This window comes from Pseudophryne corroboree, chromosome 2 (genome assembly GCF_028390025.1).
Source record: "Pseudophryne corroboree isolate aPseCor3 chromosome 2, aPseCor3.hap2, whole genome shotgun sequence".
In the NCBI taxonomy this organism is placed as follows: Eukaryota; Metazoa; Chordata; class Amphibia; order Anura; family Myobatrachidae; genus Pseudophryne; species Pseudophryne corroboree.
The window spans coordinates 644,620,701-644,633,459 of NC_086445.1; the positions used below are offsets into that span (position 1 = coordinate 644,620,701).

General features: G+C 48.7%; 1 protein-coding gene and 1 long non-coding RNA gene across 8 annotated transcripts in view; one reads left to right on the forward strand and one right to left on the reverse strand.

Moving 5' to 3' along the window:
* Positions 1–12,759, forward strand: part of NAV1 (neuron navigator 1) — a 468,103-nt gene that overhangs the window by 424,264 nt on the left and 31,080 nt on the right. The gene's annotated exons all lie outside the window — the stretch shown is intronic.
* Positions 1–12,759, reverse strand: part of LOC135042024 (uncharacterized) — a 275,384-nt gene that overhangs the window by 16,199 nt on the left and 246,426 nt on the right. For both annotated transcript variants that reach the window (XR_010235374.1, XR_010235368.1), the window contains exon 2: positions 5,190–5,237. This is a non-coding gene — a long non-coding RNA (uncharacterized LOC135042024). The remainder of the gene's footprint in view (positions 1–5,189; positions 5,238–12,759) is intronic.

Sequence of the window (12,759 nt, forward strand, 5' to 3'; positions counted from 1 at the left end):
AAATTTAGGGGCGTTGCTTCGTGGGGAAGGTGCGTGGCCACATAATAGTGGCAATTCGCATTACACCACACAGTAGTGCAGTTAATACACACAGCACCAGGTAGAACCTCCTAGACACTTTGTGCCAGGCAGAGCACGTTAGACACTTTGCGCCAGGCAGAGCACGTTCGACACTTTGCGCCAGGCAGAGCACGTTCGACACTTTGCGCCAGGCAGAGCACGTTAGACACTTTGCGCCAGGCAGAGCACGTTGGACACTTTGCGCCAGGCAGAGCACGTTAGACACATTGCCTAGCCACAGACGCCTAGCGGGAACACTATATGATATGCTCCCCAGCCGTGCCAGCTACACATGACATGCCCCCCAGCAATGCCAGATACATAAATGGCCACACAGTGCCAGATATGTAGATACAGAAAAGCCCCCACAGTGCCAGATAAATGCCCCCACAGTGCCAGATAAATGTCCCCACAGTGCCAGATAAATGCCCCCACAGTGCGCCCCACAGTGCCAGATAAATGCCCCCACAGTGCCAGACAAATGCCCCCACAGTGCCAGACAAATGCCCCCACAGTGCCAGACAAATGCCCCCACAGTGCCAGACAAATGCCCCCACAGTGCCAGACAAATGCCCCCACAGTGCCAGATAAATGTCCCCACAGTGCCAGACAAATGCCCCCCGTGCCAGATAAATGTCCCCACAGTGCCAGATAAATGCCCCCACAGTGCGCCCCACAGTGCCAGATAAATGCCCCCACAGTGCCAGATAAATGCCCCCAGTGCCAGATAAATGCCCCCAGTGCCAGATAAATGTCCCCACAGTGCCAGACAAATGCCCCCAGTGCCAGATAAATGTCCCCACAGTGCCAGATAAATGCCCCCACAGTGCGCCCCACAGTGCCAGATAAATGTCCCCACAGTGCCAGATAAATGTCCCCACAGTGCCAGATAAATGTCCCCACAGTGCCAGATAAATGTCCCCACAGTGCCAGACAAATGCCCCCAGTGCCAGACAAATGCCCCCAGTGCCAGACAAATGTCCCCACAGTGCCAGACAAATGCCCCCAGTGCCAGATAAATGTCCCCACAGTGCCAGATAAATGCCCCCACAGTGCGCCCCACAGTGCCAGATAAATGTCCCACAGTGCCAGATAAATGTCCCCACAGTGCCAGACAAATGCCCCCACAGTGCCAGATAAATGTCCCCACAGTGCCAGATAAATGTCCCCACTGTGCCAGATAAATGTCCCCACAGTGCCAGATAAATGTCCCCACTGTGCCAGATAAATGTCCCCACAGTGCCAGATAAATGTCCCCACAGTGCCAGATAAATGCCCCCACAGTGCCAGATAAATGTCCCCACAGTGCCAGATAAATGCCCCCACAGTGCGCCCCACAGTGCCAGATAAATGCCCCCACAGTGCCAGACAAATGCCCCCACAGTGCCAGACAAATGCCCCCACAGTGCCAGACAAATGCCCCCACAGTGCCAGACAAATGCCCCCACAGTGCCAGACAAATGCCCCCACAGTGCCAGACAAATGCCCCCACAGTGCCAGATAAATGTCCCCACAGTGCCAGACAAATGCCCCCCGTGCCAGATAAATGTCCCCACAGTGCCAGATAAATGCCCCCACAGTGCGCCCCACAGTGCCAGATAAATGCCCCCACAGTGCCAGATAAATGCCCCCAGTGCCAGATAAATGCCCCCAGTGCCAGATAAATGTCCCCACAGTGCCAGACAAATGCCCCCAGTGCCAGATAAATGTCCCCACAGTGCCAGATAAATGCCCCCACAGTGCGCCCCACAGTGCCAGATAAATGTCCCCACAGTGCCAGATAAATGTCCCCACAGTGCCAGATAAATGTCCCCACAGTGCCAGACAAATGCCCCCAGTGCCAGACAAATGCCCCCAGTGCCAGACAAATGCCCCCAGTGCCAGATAAATGTCCCCACAGTGCCAGACAAATGCCCCCAGTGCCAGATAAATGTCCCCACAGTGCCAGATAAATGCCCCCACAGTGCGCCCCACAGTGCCAGATAAATGTCCCACAGTGCCAGATAAATGTCCCCACAGTGCCAGACAAATGCCCCCACAGTGCCAGATAAATGTCCCCACAGTGCCAGATAAATGTCCCCACTGTGCCAGATAAATGTCCCCACAGTGCCAGATAAATGTCCCCACTGTGCCAGATAAATGTCCCCACAGTGCCAGATAAATGTCCCCACAGTGCCAGATAAATGTCCCCACAGTGCCAGACAAATGCCCCCACAGTGCCAGACAAATGCCCCCACAGTGCCAGATAAATGCCCCCACAGTGCCAGATAAATGCCCCCACAGTGCCAGACAAATGCCCCCAGTGCCAGATAAATGCCCCCACAGTGCCATCCATAAATGCCCCCACAGTGCCATCCATAAATGCCCCCACAGTGCCATCCATAAATGCCCCCACAGTGCCATCCTTAAATGATTCAACCCCCCCCCTCCAAATACCTGCGGCGTTGGAGGGTGAGTACTGCTGTCCGGGTGCGGGCAGGCGGCCGGGTGCGGGTGCGGGTGGGAGGGCGGCCGGCCAGGAAGCGTCCAAGGTGCTTGTGTGCGCTGCGCCGGCGCCGGCGTCTGACGTTAGATACCGGCGCCGCTCAGCGCGTATAGCGCACACAAGCGCCTGCAGTGACCAGGGCCGGCTTCATGTTCGAATATGGCGGCGCCCATTTAGGGTGGCGCCCTGCGCGGCCGCTCTATTCGAACATGCCTAGAGCCGGCCCTGGCCTCCGAGGGGCTGGGTCTTCCTAACCTTAGGATGTATTACATAGTTGCTCAATTGGTCTATCTTTCTGAGAGGGCCAGCAGTTTTGTGGGACTTACATCGGTGGGCTCTTTGGCTGAGCGGGTGGGGCCCTCTTTCTTTCCTTTGCTCTTTCTGCTTTCCGCCCTTTTCCCTTCTTGTCTACCTTCCCTGTTACGACAGGCCTTACTGGTGTGGCGGTATGCTCATATCCTTTATAATTGGTCTGACCTGGTTGCCTACTCACCACTCTGGTTTAATAGTTCATACTCTGAACTGTTTAAATTGTCCTCTAATAATATATGCCTTATGAGGGGAGTTTTGTCCCTAGGTCAACTGTATTCTGATGGAAGCTTTTAGTCCTATGCGCAGCTGCAAAGTAACTTTAATTTCCCCAATATGGCCTTCTTTAGATATCTGCAACTACGCCATGCAGTGCAAACCCAGTTTAACCATGCAACTCTACCTTATCACCCTCTCCTTTTAAGTCACTCCTGACAAGCTTGGGCTCTAGGGGTCAAGTATCCTCTGTCTACACTACTCCTTAATGCTGAAAAAATTTCAGGACAACTCAGTCCCCTGAAGGCAAAGTGGGAGGCTGATATAGGTCCAGTCTCTGAACTTTGAATGCAGATTTTAGGCTCTATTCAATGTACCACTCCCTGTACTAGATACCAGCAGGTGCATTTTTATATTCTACAGCAGGGGTGGCCGGACTTTTAGGACCTGGGATCTACTTTTTGTTCACTTAGTTACTGGTGATCTACTGGCGTCAAATAACACCAATAATAACGCTCACATTTTTAAAAATAGCATTAAAAATGACAACATCTGTGCAAATCCCCCCTTGTGCGGATACCCCCCCCTTCCACTTCCCTGCATAATAGCCCCCTGTACAATACCCTCCTCCATGCAAATCCCCCACTTTGCAGATACCCCCCTTCCAGTACCCTGCATAATAGCCCCTGTACAATTATCCTCTCTGTGCAGATCCCACCCCTTTGAAGATCGTCCCTCTCCTTGTGAAGAAACCCCACTTTGCATAACTTACCTGACAAGTTGTCACGCTGCCTAGCTTCATTCCTCCCTCTCCCCGCAGTCACGGCTTCCGCTTTCACGCTGCATGGCCTCCCACTGGCTGCTTCTCCTGTCGTCGCCACCGCCGGCTGGATCAAACCAGGCTCCTCACATCGCGGGTGACGTCATTACGTCACCTGCGCACCCGCACACTGCATCCCTGGGAACTGTGAAGACGAGCGGCGGCGGTAGGCTTCTTAAGGCCCGTACACACTGGTCGATGTATCGGCCGTTCTCTTGAACGGCCGATACATCGTGGGACCGTCGGCCAGTGTGTACGGGCGATACGTCTGTGAACTCCGTCGTTCACAGACGTATCGCGTCGGCCGCGCAGCACAGCCGACAGCCAATATATCTAACGATATATTGGCCCGTCGCTGTGTGTGTATGGGGCGGTCGTCCGACCGCCTGTACACATGCTGCGGCGGCCGGCGGTGATTGACAGGTGAACTGGGCGGGCGCGAGCGCCCGCCCGCCCAGTTCATGACGTCAGTCCCCCGACGGATCGGGCTGTGTGTATGCACAGCACACTGCCCGATCCGTACATAGATATATCTGCAGATCACTTGATCTGCAGATATATCTAATAGTGTGTACCCACCTTTAGTTATTTTCTGTTAAGTCTGTCGCGACCTGCTGGCGGATGCTCTGCGAGCTACCAGTAGATCGCAATCTACCTTTTGGCCACCTCTGTTCTACAGAGTATATCATACACCTGTATCCTTGCTGTGAGCTGGTCTTAGAACTGAATTCGTTTGCCCTAAATGCTGCGCAGAGAGTGCCTGTTTTTGGCACCTACTATGGGATTGCCCTAAAGTGCCTCCTTTCTGGACTCTGGTATGGAGTGATATTTTGCTTATGGCTCCCACCCTTCCTGGTTTTGATCCTATAATATGCCTATTTTGTTTAGATTTGGAAGAGTCATACACGGTAATGTTATACAGATATTTTTTTTTTGTCTCAACACACTAGCTAAAGCTATATTTGCATGCACATGGTTTGCAGCAGACCCCCCCCCCCCTCCCCCCCCCCCCCCCCCCCACACACACACACACCCCAATCTATTAAAGTGTAGAGCTTTGGCAAATGTGATTAGACACGAAAAACACATGTTTGAAACTCTGAATTCTTTGCCTAAATTCCATGCTAAATTGGATAGGTGATGTCATTTACATCTGGGCAAAGACATTGGTGATGCAACGTCCAAAAACAATGGGGAATTTAAACCTGTATAAGCGCCGATTATAAATAGACAGTCAAATAATTTATATAGTATACATTCCTTGTATGGTATTGAAGAATGTCCTCTTGTTGTTACTACCTTTTGGTTGTTGATGCCTCAAAGGTATGTTTCCAATTCCAAGGGATACTGTATGTGGAGAAAAAACAATTAAGCAAATCAAATGTATGTTAATAGGTCATAATCAAACAAACACGATCCCACAGAGTTGAATCAACCGAATAGTCAGAGGGGGTGTAGGTTAAACAGAGAGAGAGAATACCTATACTCACAGTGGAGCACCAAAGTGTATGTATATGGCACTATACAGGGGCGGTATGTGTAACTAGCACTATACTGAGGGTAGTATGTGTATCTGGCACTACGGTGTGTGAAATAACGTGTAATGGGAGTTACAGTGTGTGGCATAGTATGTAATGGGCATTATGGTGTGTAGCATAAGCTGTATGCGTTATGGTGTGGCATAATGCGTAATGTGCTTTACAGTGTGCGTAAGTATGTGTATGGGGCATTACTATAAGGAGGAAAAATTACAAATAATGTAAAGGGCATGAATCAGGTTTTTTTTTCCACGTTTTTTTGTTTTACCTGTGGTGTATAGGGGGTACTACTGTGTGGTTTAATGTTACTAACAGACACTGTGTGGTGTAATGTCAATTGGTACTATTCTGTGGCCACTCGCCTTCCCCATGAAGCCATCCCCTAAGGCATGAGCGAGAAACAGAAGAAGGAAGGCCGGCACACACCTAGATCCAAAACACAGAAGATGCAGTCAGGGGAACAAGAAACAGATCAAAACCCCGCAAGCCAAGTGCTTCAGCGTGGGCACCCTATGTGGATTCGAAGAAAAGGATTTAACCAGGTAAGAACATAAATCTCCTTTTCTTCTATATCCCATAGGGATCACAGCGATTATACTGGGACATCTTTAAGCTATTCCTCTAAGGGAGGGGAAGCACCTGAGCTGTGTTGAGAACCCCTTTTTCTGAAAGCCACAAACGCTGAGGCGATGGTGTCAAAAGAGTAGAACTATAAAAACGCATTGACAGAGGACCACGTGGTCTCTTTACAAAGCTGCTCTGCAGAGGCGCCATATTGAGCTGGCCAGGAAATTCCAACCAACCGGGATAGTAAAATCCACCACCGAACAAGTAAGGTGGGTAATCAAATAGAGCTCTGTGGGTATAGTCTGTGTAGTAGCCGACAGTCTCCTTCTGCAAAAAACATAACTGACAAAAAGAGACTCTGGGTTACTGGAAAAACTGGACCCAGAGGACTGCATGCAAGGAGGCCTCCTCCGTTGGAGAATCCATTGATTGAAAGGAAGGAATTACAATTTCTTAGATGATGAGAAACCACCCGAGGGAGGTAGCCCAGTTGCAACCGAAAAATGGTCCCAATCAGAGAGACGAGCCAGAACTGGAGAGTGACAAAAGAACATGCTCAAGTCCGACCCCCATCAGGCCGCGGTAAGCGCAAGGAGGCCTCCTCCGTTGGAGAATCCATTGATTGAAAGGAAGGAATTACAATCTCTTAGATTATGTGAAACCAAGAAACCACCCGAGGGAGGTAGCCCAATTGCAACCGAAAAATGGTCCCAATCGGAGAGACGAGCAGAACTGGAGAGTGACAGAAGAACATGCTCAGGTCCGACACCCATCAGGCCATGGCAAGTGGTAAGCCCACAAATGTACACAGCATCCAGAGGTCCAAACGGAGATGAAAGGTGAGCCCAAAGAACCAATGTCAAGTTCCAGTAAGTCACCATAAGCACAAATGGGGACTATGGTGGTCATTCCGAGTTGATCGCAGCCAGCAACTTTTTGCTGCTGCTGAGATCAATAGTCCACGCCTATGGGGGAGTGTATTTTAGCTTAGCAGGGCTGCGATCGCTTGAGATGGATCAGATGTTGATGAAAGCACAGGCCATGTGACAAAATACCCAGTCGTAGAGGAAGATATCAGAGTGCGTTGATAGAAATGCTGTGATAATCCACAAACCAAGCCTCTGTGGCCAGACGGGAGCCACAAGGATCACCATGCCGTCCCCAAACTACAACCTGAGGAGGACACACGGAACAGGAAGAGTGGATGTATAGTAGAGGGAAGGTGTATTGAACCACCAAGGTATCCACTAGAAGAGCTCCTGGAACCCTGGTCCTCGAGCAGTATCTTGGCAGCTTCGAAAAGTGCTGAGATGCCATCATGACTATGGCTGGCTAGCCCCAGTGGAGAACCAGAAGTGGAAAGATGTCTGTATGTAGAACCCATTCACCTGAGTAAACAACCTGTCGACCTTCCCATCGCGGACTCAGGGAATCTATGCCTCCAATACGCCTGTAGAGGATGTAACTCTGCTCCTCCATGTGCCCTGAGTTCTTAGTGCAGGCAACGGCTGTCGCAATGACAGACAGCACCTGGACCAGACAGTGCTGGAGAAGGGACTGTGCCAGGCAAAGAAGTCCCAAACCCACTCAGAACTTGCACAGATTGATCGGAAGCAGTCTCACCTGAGCCATTCACAAAATTCCTAGTGTACGTGAGTACACCTGGCCAATAAAGATGATTCTGATTGAAAGGTCCATTAACAAGTCTCTGCATGTGAGACTGAAGGACAACCACAAGAGGGAACGATAGCCCCCTCTAGAGGAGACAATCGCTTGTGACCTGAGCTGCATATGGGAGTTGTTCCACCAAGACGGAATTTCCATTACTAGAGGACGCAAGTGAAAGTGGGTATACTCCACCGTGATGAAGGTGGGGACTTGAGAGGCCAGGATCTGCACACACGAGTGCATAGACAGTCAGCGATGATGTACAAATGAGTGCAGTTTGACCTAGAAGTCCCAGAATTTGTCCCCAGGAAGGAACACTAGCAGAAGAATTGAAAGTAGCAAGGCCCTTAAAGCAACATCAGGATTCCCTTCAATCGAAGACCCATCCTTGAGATTGAAATGGTTAACAGTGAGACTGATGTATTTTCATAGTACAACTGGGGACAGGGACAGGTGAAGGTCATCCAGATAAGGCAAACGGCAGACTCATCTGTAGCAAAGCAGAGCTGCCCTGACCACCAAAACCTTCCTGAAGGAGCCCTGGAAGGTCCAGATGGTAATGCTCAAAAAACTTAAGTGTTCATCCCATACTAAGAACCTGAAGAGGCACTGGTGATGTAGCCAAACAGGCCCAGAGGAATCCTGGATGTCCAGGTAGGCCAAGAAGTAAGCCTGAAAGATAGAGTGGAGGGACTGCAGGCAGAATCCGGGAACTCACAAGTACTTGTTGAACAACATCAGGCTGAGAATAGGCCAGAATTAATTATTTGTCTTCTGAACCAAGAAGAGGTTGGCATAGAAGCCAGTGCCTCACCAAGACAGGAACTGGTGCTAACCCTGGAGACCAGCAGAGAACGGAGGACTCTTGCAGTGCTTCTGTTCTTCCCATGGCTATTGGAAGATAGAACAAATGTGGGTTGGAGGATGCTACCGTATGAATAGAGCATAGCCTTGGGATACCACTCCTCTTATCCAAGCACCTGTCTTAGTTAACATTCAAGCGTCTGCAGGAAAAGCAGGAGTCGGTCTTCCATGCTGGGGTACCCGAGGTGGAGGTCAACCCTCATGCTGCAGGCTGGCAGCTGGCTTGATGGGTGACTGGGAGATCAAGGGCATTCACCACAAGGCACTGAGCCCTTGGAAGAGGAAAACTGAAAACCAGGAAAAAATAGTCCCTTTGCTATGCCTTCCGTCTCAAAGGAGCAAAACTTAACATCTCATGACCAGGACTGCTGCAGGAGAAATGTAGTCATATTGGGAGCCACCACCAAAGCATCATTGTGGAGTAAATGGATATCTGAATAAAGAAGAGCCCCCAGGTGCTTCATAGCATTCTTGTCAGTGTAGATGGCTGTCCTGGTCACCCCACCAACACCCTGGAAGCTATGATACCAATGACTATCATCGCCTCATCAAAATAAGAGCCCTCCACTATGATATGCTCTTAGAGACAATAGCTCATCTCTGTGGGTTCCAGAACCGAGGCTTTCCCCCTGCGGTGTCTGCCCAGCGTCCCATGGCCTTAGTTTGCGATAGTACCCGAAATAGAACAAATCACCTTGAGGAAGATTCCAGCTTTCTATCCATTAAGGTATGTCATGTCAGGGATAGGGTGGGCAAAATTTGTATTTAGCAGTGGCTAATAAAGTTCCCCTTTACCTATGTGCCTTGGTGAGACCCGGTTGGGGTGCAGCCGACCTGGATGCACACTGTCACAATCTCCCGGCTGCGGCTCCCTGCAAACATGGAGCCATGCTTATCTGTCTCCAATGGCGTCTGGCTGCGGTACCCCTGTTTGCTTCTGAGTGCCTGGCCAAAGTCGCTTATCAACTAGCCAGCGAGTGGCCAAAGGTGCTCGGGGATAGCGGAGCACCATGTGAGCCTCCTATAGGACACCCAGCGCTACCCACTCATAAAATAAAAAGAAATGTCAAGGCTGCTTAAAAGCACCCCCTGTTAAACAGTGCTGTTTCTGGTAACCATCCCCCCACCCCTCCCCCTGCAGCCTAACCTAACCCCATCTAGTGGTGCCTAAACCTAACCATCCCTCCCCCACAGCCTAACCCCAACCCTTCCTGGGGATGCCTAACCCTAATCCCCTTTTCTTCCCGCAGCCGAAATCTAACCGAATCCCCTTTAAATAAATATGTTTGTAAGAGTTTAGAGAATTTCATGTTGCTCTAATTGTGTGGACATAGCCGGAGACGCCTGAGTCCAAGGCACAGACGGAGTCACGACTAGCGAGTCACAAACCGTTATAAACCATTTTGGAACAGACCTGCTATTTTTCTGTCTCTCTTTGCTAACCTGATTACCTTTCTGCATATTTTGTTAGTTTCTTTGTAATAGAATTACTGCTTTTGAAGGGTGTTGTAGAAATTGTCAACATTTTGAATGTCAACCACGTGAATTTGCGTTAGCAAATTAAGTATGCATAATCATTACCCTAACCACAGCCCAAAGGGCCCCATACACTAGAGCGATAATGCACGATTTCAACCGATTTCGGGCATTCGGCCTGATATATCGGATGAAATTGGGCATTTTGGAGGTATATTCAATCCACGTTCCCTTTTAAAAAAAAGTCGAATTGAGATGCGGGAGCTGGGATGGGGGAGAGCCGCAGGCAGACGGGGGAGAGCAGCGCTACAACAGCGGCTATAAAGCCGCTGCTGTAGCGCGGCTCTCCCCCGTCTCTCTGCCTCTCCCCGTCCCCGCATCACAGCCGCCGCTCACGGCAGCGTCCACCCGGCTCCAGCAAGCGAGGTCTCGCTTGCTGGAGCCAGGTGGACTCTGCTGTGATCAGCGGCTGTGACATCCTCCGGCGCTGATCTCCCCCGTCTGGCTGCCTGCGGCTCTCCTGGTCTCTGCTCCCGCATCACACTTCGACTTTTTTTAAAGTCGAATTGAGATGGTCGAAAAGGGGGCCAAAACCGACCGCAAACATCCCATATATACTACCATATGATCCATCTTTAGATCCTGTTACTGTCAACAGAGATTGTCCGTTAAAGATAACACATAGTTACAAACCACTCAGTGGTCAATCAGATTCCTTTTCATTAATATAGGGATCAACAATACATTCCACAGATTTTCACCTGCAGTTAATTCTGCAAATGAACCTTATGTGTTAAAAGCAATCAAGTTTTTATATAATTGTTCTAAGACAATGTCAGATTTTATTGAGGAATCCATTAAAGGTTACATTTTATATTGTTGGCACATTCAGAATTTTTTCATTAATTTCACTTACTTTATTATTACAAAAGAGTGCTCCCAAAAATAGTTTTTTTTTCTGTCTTTCTCACTTTAACTTGTAGTTGTCTACAAAATAATTGGGAGCACCACCAATCGGATACTGGGGGTAATTCTGAGTTGATCGCAGCAGCAAGTTTGTTAGCAATTGGGCAAAACCATGTGCACAAGCAGACAAACAATTTGGAAGCTGCTCAATCATACCTGGAGATTATTATATATCAGGTGCTGGAAGGGGGAGGGGTCACAGACAAACAACAGACAAAGAGGGGGGGGGGTGCAAATCCCCACCCCTAAATTCCCTTCCGCACACTGAAAATTACCTGTAACCATCCCTGAACCTATCTGGTAATAAAATTCAGAGAATTAGTCACAAATGTTTGCAAACACATGTTTAGCTGCTGGCCACTTCACGGCTTCTCTGATACAGCAGTCCTAACCTACATAATAGCAGTGCCCACATAGGGCCATGTAATTTGTCACAGTAGGCCTCATGATAAAGGCTATTACTAAAACACTTCCAGACAGAGAGCTAACTTACCCGGGAGCCACCCCCAGGATCTCCCATTGGCACTACAAGGAACAGCATGCCTTCCAAATGCTGCTCCCATTCAATGCCTCTTGCACACAAGCAGACAAACAATTTGGAAGCTGCTCAATCATACCTGGGGATAATTATATATCAGGTGCACCACTGCAGGGGGGGCAGATATAACATGTGCAGAGAGAGTTAGATTTGGGTGGGTTATTTTGTCTCTGTGCAGGGTAAATACTGGCTGCTTTATTTTTACACTGCAATTTAGATTTCAATTTGAACACACCACACTCAAATCTAACTCTCTCTGCACTTGTTATATCTGTCCCCCTGCAGCGCACATGGTTTTGCCCAACTGCTAACAAATTTGCTGCTGCGAACAACTCAGAATTAGGCCCACTGTTCTTTATTGAAGTTAACAGTTTGGATATTGGTCATTATATGTTATACAATTATTGACATAAACCTGCGCTCGGCTAGTGCGGATCCACAATCCCTTGTTGCAATGAATATTCCAGGAAGCAGTCTTAAAAATGTATCCTGACTCTACTTTGATTAATTTGGGTAGGAATTAAGCTACCCTACATATGACAAGACACATTTAATATGCTGTATGCTCTTATAGGGCTGCTTTACACGTTTCGATTTAACTTTTTTTTTTTCCCAGTAAAAATTTACATTTGTGTCGTCCTTTCTTCCTCTCTTCACAGTACTGGGCTTATTTATCATACTTAATGGCCCCTTATAACTGCTATATACACTTGATTAAGCAGACCCTCCAGTTTACTTATAGGTGAATGCAGGAGATACAAGGATCACTCCTGCATTCAGCTAATACTACAGTCTTCATTATTCCCAAAATGGACTGTGGTCTGGAGATATTTGCCAAGCTTAGGTTTTTTAGGCTTGGCTCAATTACCTAATGCCTTCTTCAGATTGTATTAGCCATTGTAGCCTATTGACTACATTTTCACAATTCCTTTTTTGCTGGAGATAATCTTGGGATACTTCCCCATCATCCAGGAGTGTGTTCATGCCCAGGACAAATACCTCCTTCAACTCTATGATAAGCAAGGGCGAAGGAGCTTTTAATGGGGGACAGTTCATGCCTGTACAGCCTTTCATCAGATATGCTGCCCCACCATAATGTCACTGATAAATGGCCAAGTTAATCTGTTCTCATTGCAAATATCATCTCTAACAGATATTAATAAGCGTGGCACAAATGCAGACCTTAATAAACAGGACACTACTGTACATCTTTTATGTCTTTGACTTGTACACAGCTGACATTGTTGCCCCT